Source organism: Lactuca virosa, chromosome 3, assembly GCF_052849685.1.
Source record: "Lactuca virosa cultivar CGN04683 chromosome 3, Lactuca_virosa_CGN04683_v6, whole genome shotgun sequence".
Classification (NCBI taxonomy): Eukaryota; Viridiplantae; Streptophyta; class Magnoliopsida; order Asterales; family Asteraceae; genus Lactuca; species Lactuca virosa.
Window position 1 is genome coordinate 306,937,666 of NC_136428.1, and position 6,581 is coordinate 306,944,246.

Consider the following 6,581-nt stretch of genomic DNA (forward strand, 5'->3'; position numbering starts at 1 on the left):
CTCCTATAGTATTTTAAGTTTATGTTTTGTTCTACTGTTCTTGTTGTAGAAGTGTTGGTAAGTTTTTAGACTTGTTGCAACCTCACTACCACACTTAGGCACATGCTAATCACTCCTCGGATAATGTAGTTGATCAGGCTACATCTTCCCAGGGTTGACCATATGTCTCTAAGTCTACTTGTGCTGTCCAACAATCGTAATACTTTTGTTCTGTCCTAGTGAGACTGATTTTAGTATGAATGCAGGTATGTATACTTGGTTAAATATTTTATTATTTAAAAGTATAAACTCCTTATCAGAGTATTTTAATCCCGCTGTTTTCATAGTTCGTATATCTTTTATGGGTTGATACACTCGATTCACTATAAACAATGCTCTGATACCAATCTGTCACACCCCAAAACCGGAACGGCAGAATCGTTCGGGGGTGGAGGACGTCATGTACAGTACAACAACAATGCAAAGTAGTAAACAAGCAACAACATCATCCATTGCATTAATAATATATTTTCATACAAGTGTGTTCTGTCAAGTTATATAGACACCAAAAATAATATACATCAAAATAAAGATGAGTCTTGAACGAGCTCCATCTTCGCAAAAACCTAGCTCCGGTACCTGTCTACTGGCGACCTGAGAATACAAGTTATTTTGAAAGAGTATATCAGCTTTAAAGCTGGTGAGATCATAATTATATTAGTGTCTGTAATTGTATGAAAGTGTTTTGTAAGTTTGTAATTGTATATGTTTGTAAAAGTTTGTAATTGTTTGAACTCTCCTAGAAAACCCTATGTTTCCTACTAAAAGTAGCCTTCTACCAACGCATCTAGTATCTGTGTGTGTGTCTTTTGTAAGAGTGTGTATTTTCCCAAATCCGACTATCATTAACCAAAAATATAGTTTTTACATTATTATTTATTGTGTAAATATCACAAAGTAAATGTAATGGGAAAATGATATAGTACTGTAGTGTTGTATTAAGTAACTACTGCTGTACTAACTACTTTAAACCAATTGTTATTTAAAGTACCATGTGATCGGCCTGTATCCTGCTACCAACTCAATAGAAAAACGACGATGTAAGACGTCGTAAGAAATGACGTTTGGCACCCGTAGACTTGCAAGTCCCACTGTAGCGAGCAGCAAGGTGTAGGATAGTCAATCCAGTATAGATCTATACACAAACTCATACGCTCCCCATTTAAGGAGATTCTGGATACAAAAACGGTCATGGCAGGTAGTGCCATGCCCCGTTAGGTGGCTAACATAACTGTAATAATGTATATGTAATGAATGTGCTAGCTGTATTGTATGTTCTACCTCTGTCTAGCATGTATGTTCTCTCTGTATGGTATTGTTTGTTATCTCTTTCTCTGTATGGTATTGTTTGTTATCTCTTTCTCTTTATGGTATTGTTTGTTATCTCTTTCTCTGTATGGTATTGTTTGTTATCTCTTTCTCTGTATGGTTCATTGTTCTAGTAATAGTATTAGTATCTTCCTAAATTACTCCTATAGTAGCTTACTAGTAATGTATGAACATGTATGTATACCCTTGCTACCCAAAGGTCCATATGGAGCTGAATGAAAGAAGGAACCTTTGTATCTATATACATATACATAATATATAACTAGGATTCAAACGACCTTCAGACAGATAACCCTAATACCCTAAGTCCACAACCAAACAAGGAACAGGAAGTAAGGTGAGCTATCAGTCCTAAGTCCTTTCAATCCTACTTATATAACTATATCTATATAGATACACATTTAACAGAATATAAGTTTAACAGAGTTTAAGTAAAAGTATTTGACATGAAAAGGAGTTTGTAAAACAGTTTGAAGTAAGACAGTTTGGTGACACAGTTTGAAAAGTAAGAAATCCACATGTGATTGATATAATAACTATAATAATTCAACTTGTATTCACCCCCATAAAAGCATTTAAAAACATTTAAAAGGTTAATTAAGGGGTATGAACTCACCTGTAGTGAGTGGTTTGGATGAACTGATGATATAGGATTGCTAGGTGTCAAGTGAAGACTTGTACACACATAATGATCCTAGTTAACATATAATAACACATATATGTGTCCAATTAGTCTTTAAACCACTAATTAACAAAGTTAAGACATCCTAGGGCATGAAAAACACCTTATATAAGTGTTATAAGTGCTAAGGATTGCATCTAAATGTTGTAGGACATTGCTATTGAGTTTACGGTTCAAGGGAACCCTTTATATGAGTTTACGGTTTTGTGACCATAACTCATTGAGTTTACGGTCGTAAACCCATGAGTTTACGGCCGTAAACTCATGCTTCTTTGACCATGAGTTGTTTTGAATCTCTACAAGTCCTTAGAAGCATTTCCACTTGAAGTATAAGCCTATGGAAGTGATTAGGGCACCATTTCACTCTAAATGGAGTTTACGGTCCCTGGACCATTTGCCTTTGGGTTTACGGCCGTAAACCCAAATGGTTTATGGTCTTTTGATGTTTTCATGTACTTAACTCATTAGGGAAGGGATCTATGCAAGTTTCCAAGGCTTAGAAGGGACTAGAGCACACTTTGGCACCCTTTTTAGGGTTTACCGTCCAAGGTGTTCTTGGACTGTAAACACCTTTGATCCTTGGTTTCCTTGGTGTTTTCTTGATGTATAGAAGTGTAACAAGCCTTATTATACTCTAGGATAGAACTACTTACAAGATAGAGGCTTGAAAAGGTGCTAAAAGTCCAAGAACACTAGTGTGTGTTCTTGGTGAAACTTGAAGATCTAACCTTTTGGAATGATTTCACGGATGGAAGTGTGTTAAATCACTAGATTAAGCAATATATCAACTTAATAGGGCTAGAAACACTTACAAGTTGAAGATCTTGAAGAATTGTTGGATGATACTTGAGAGAGAATTGAGTTTGGATCTTGAATTTGTGAAAAATGGTATAATGACTAAGTGTCATATATATACCCCCAATTTAGGGTTTGCGGCCGTAAACACCTTTGTTTAGGCCATAAACTCCAAACTGGTGGAGCTTTGGGACTTTATTGTTGCACAATAAACCCTAGAGCCTCCTCTCTCCTGGTATCTCCTGAAGTACTAACTTAAAAAGACTCGAACTTATTCCAAAAAGCTTGAAAGTTAGCAGAAACTGTTCTGACTTCTATTGAATTGAAATGTTGTACAGAATAGAAATTTCGGGTTGTCACATCAAAGCTCTTTCCGAAAAAGTGCAAGCAACGAACTTGACTTTACTGTTGTCAGGACAGGAGCAAATTTCAAAAATTGCTTCTGTCTTCTCTATCCACTGCCTTAATGCCATAACTCTTCCAGTTCCATTAAAGGTCCTGGGTTTTGCATTGGTAAAATCTTTATAAGTGCACTCTCGCGAATGCCCATGACCTTCGCCCTGGTTAGCAGGATTTGTACCAGCTCCAGACCCACTAGCACCAGAAGGATTAATCTGAGCCATAGCAGTAGTTACAGCTGCCGTGACCGCCGCTTGGAACATAGCAGGATCGAACTGAGGAGGTGGTGGCGGAGGTGGTACCGGTGGTTCATCAGTATTTTGACGTCTTGGATTCCTACGAGGAGGCATCTTTTTCTATAAAAGTCAAAAGATACATTGATGATAAGATATCAAGAGTGAATATGAATTCTGATATCTCTGAACTAAAACAAATAGTTCGACATGAATCTTGAAATGAATTGGAAATAGAAGTCTATGACAAGTACAACTTGTAACTGAATAATATGAAATTAAATGGTTATTTTTCAAGAGTATGAAAATGCATGTCGATTAAATTGGCATATTGAATACATAAGTCTGGAAAACTTGACCCTAAACAATTCTACAATACACCAAATTCTGAGAAAAACATCGACATCAAACAGACCTATTGAAAATAAAATTTTCGTGGTCTTACTGAGAAACCCTGAAAAATAACACTAAAACTTAACCATGGACTTAACTATAACCAAAAGAGTGAATAAGAAACGAGTAGGGTACTTCCTAATGATGACGAGTATCATTTGGATGTACCCTCAACTCAGCCATTTGACGCTCCATAGCAAGCAAATGCCTTTCATACACTGTCAGGCGTGCTCAAAGTTCTATGACTTCAGCTCGAGTTTCAGCTAAGGCTTGCAATAGAGATTCATTGTCCCTTGTATCTCTCTCACGAATATGCTCAAGATGATTAATACTGACTGTATTAATTCTCATATTGGCAACAACTTCCCCGATTCGGTTGATGGCTGTTCTACGCTGAATTTCATTTCGAGCAACTCTACTAACTATAATTGGCAGGACTCTGTCTGCCGAACCTCCTTCGCTTAAGTTGTAGAAGCTTCTGTCTCCATTGTAAGGCATTGGTTGATTCTGCTCTTGACTCCATGTTTCCAAGCTTTCTACCCACATAGGCGTCGGACCTTGGAAAACTGGACGAGGGTTAGGATTCTGATCAACTGGTGGTGGATTATAGGCTTCTGATCCGGAATTCTTATCTTCAGGAAAATTCTCAGCAAATTCATCATCTAAGGGAATCTCGTGATTTTCCTCTGGTTCTACATCTTGTACTTGGTTTGGGAAATACGAGTTTCCAGGTATGTAAATCCAGCCATTTTTATCTAAGCGAGAATAGGGATAAGAGATATAGAATATAGTTAGTAACAATAAGTTTCTTACAAGAAAGACCTACAATTAACAAATAATGTACTAAGTACAACTTGTTCTAGATATTACTATAACTATAAAGTGCATATTAATTATATATAACTTGGTTATATTCGACCTTCAATTAAGTGACCCGACTCTAAATCAACAACCAAACAAGGAACAGGAAAGAAGCTAAATCACATATTCTAAGTCTATATAACTTTAATTATATATAATTGTAATATACCATTAATATTTATAGTTCTACCCTTAGTTTGTTCTATTGTTTTCACCTGTTTGTTATTAGTATATAGTGCCTAAAATACCCATATGGTATTTAAATTTTTATGTTCTGTTCTAAAGTTCTTCTGAGTATGTATGGTAAGTTTTAGACATGTCACAACATCACTATCACTCCCAAACACATGTTGGTCATATTTCAAATCAATATAGTTGATCAGGCTATATTAATCCCAAATATGATTACATAACTGTCCAGGTTTGACTGTAATGTTCAACATCCAAATACTTTTAAGTTCTTATGACTGTGATACTGTACTTGTAGGTATGAGTGTTAGTATACTTCTTGTAAAAATACTTAAATTTTTAAAAGTATACTTGTAGTCAGAGCTCTTAGCCCCAAATGTATTTATAGGTTGTATATCTTTTATGGATTGATATACTAAGTTCACTATAAACAATGCTCTGATACCAATCTGTCACACCCCCAAACCAGACGGCTGAAACGTCCGGGGGTGGAGGACTTCATTTGTAGTATCACAACACATGTAATATAGTAATCAAAGTACAAACAACCATTGTATTAAAAAGTATAAATATTTACATGTGTTTCACTTTGTATACTGAAACCAAAAAGTTGTACAAAAGGTAAAGACAAAACATAAACTGCTCCATCTTCAAAAGCTCGGGTGTACCTGTCTACGGGTTCCCTGAGAATACAAGTAATTTGAAAAGAGAGTATCAACATAAAGTTGAGTAAGTGCATAAGTATTTATGTTTTGTAAGAGTGTTTTCTGTTTCTTTTCCAGAAAATCCTATATTTTCTGTTGTATATGAAAAGTAGTTGTATATGTATAAAACTGTTCTATTTGTAAATCAATGTTATGTACTTGTAATCTTTAAGTAAACTTGTATCTTGTCAACTGTATCTTGTAAACTGTATCTTGTAAACTAGTACTTTGAAAATGTACTTAAGTTTAGGTAATTATACACTAACGTATTGTTAATACCTTTTTAATGAGTTATTATAACCATACTAACTAGATGGCCTGACCCAACGCTATCTATGTGTTGAACGTTGATGATAACAATTGTCACTCACAGGCGTGTATGCCTGACTGTAGCTAGCAGTCCGAGTGCGGGGTTGTTAATCCCAATATAGATCTATACACACATTGTTTCGATCCCCTCCTGGAGACTCTGGTTATAATATCAGGACTTTACTGTATCGTTTAAAATGAATTAAACTAACTGTACTATTTGACTCATAAAAGCGTATAACGTTACATGTATAACAGTTATGAAATCCCAATCATTCTGAAATGAACGATTGATAGTATATCCTTGAATTAGTATTCTTAACATGTATTTGAATGAATGAATACACTTGAATAGTTTTGAATTAAACCTTTGTTTTTGTAAAACAATGTACTCTAGTATGCTAGTGTCGTGAATTAATGTTCTGTGTATCATAAATTATACCTATTATAATTTATATGTACTTTCTGAATTGATAACGAGTATTCATGTATGGAATCCTTTGCTCAACATGTATAAAGGGTAATTGAAAATAATTGAATAAACTTTTATACTTATATACATATACAAATATATATCTAAAATTTAAATGACAGTTGGACAAACAATGGATACTTGTGATCCCACATCCAAACAAGGAAAAGGAACCA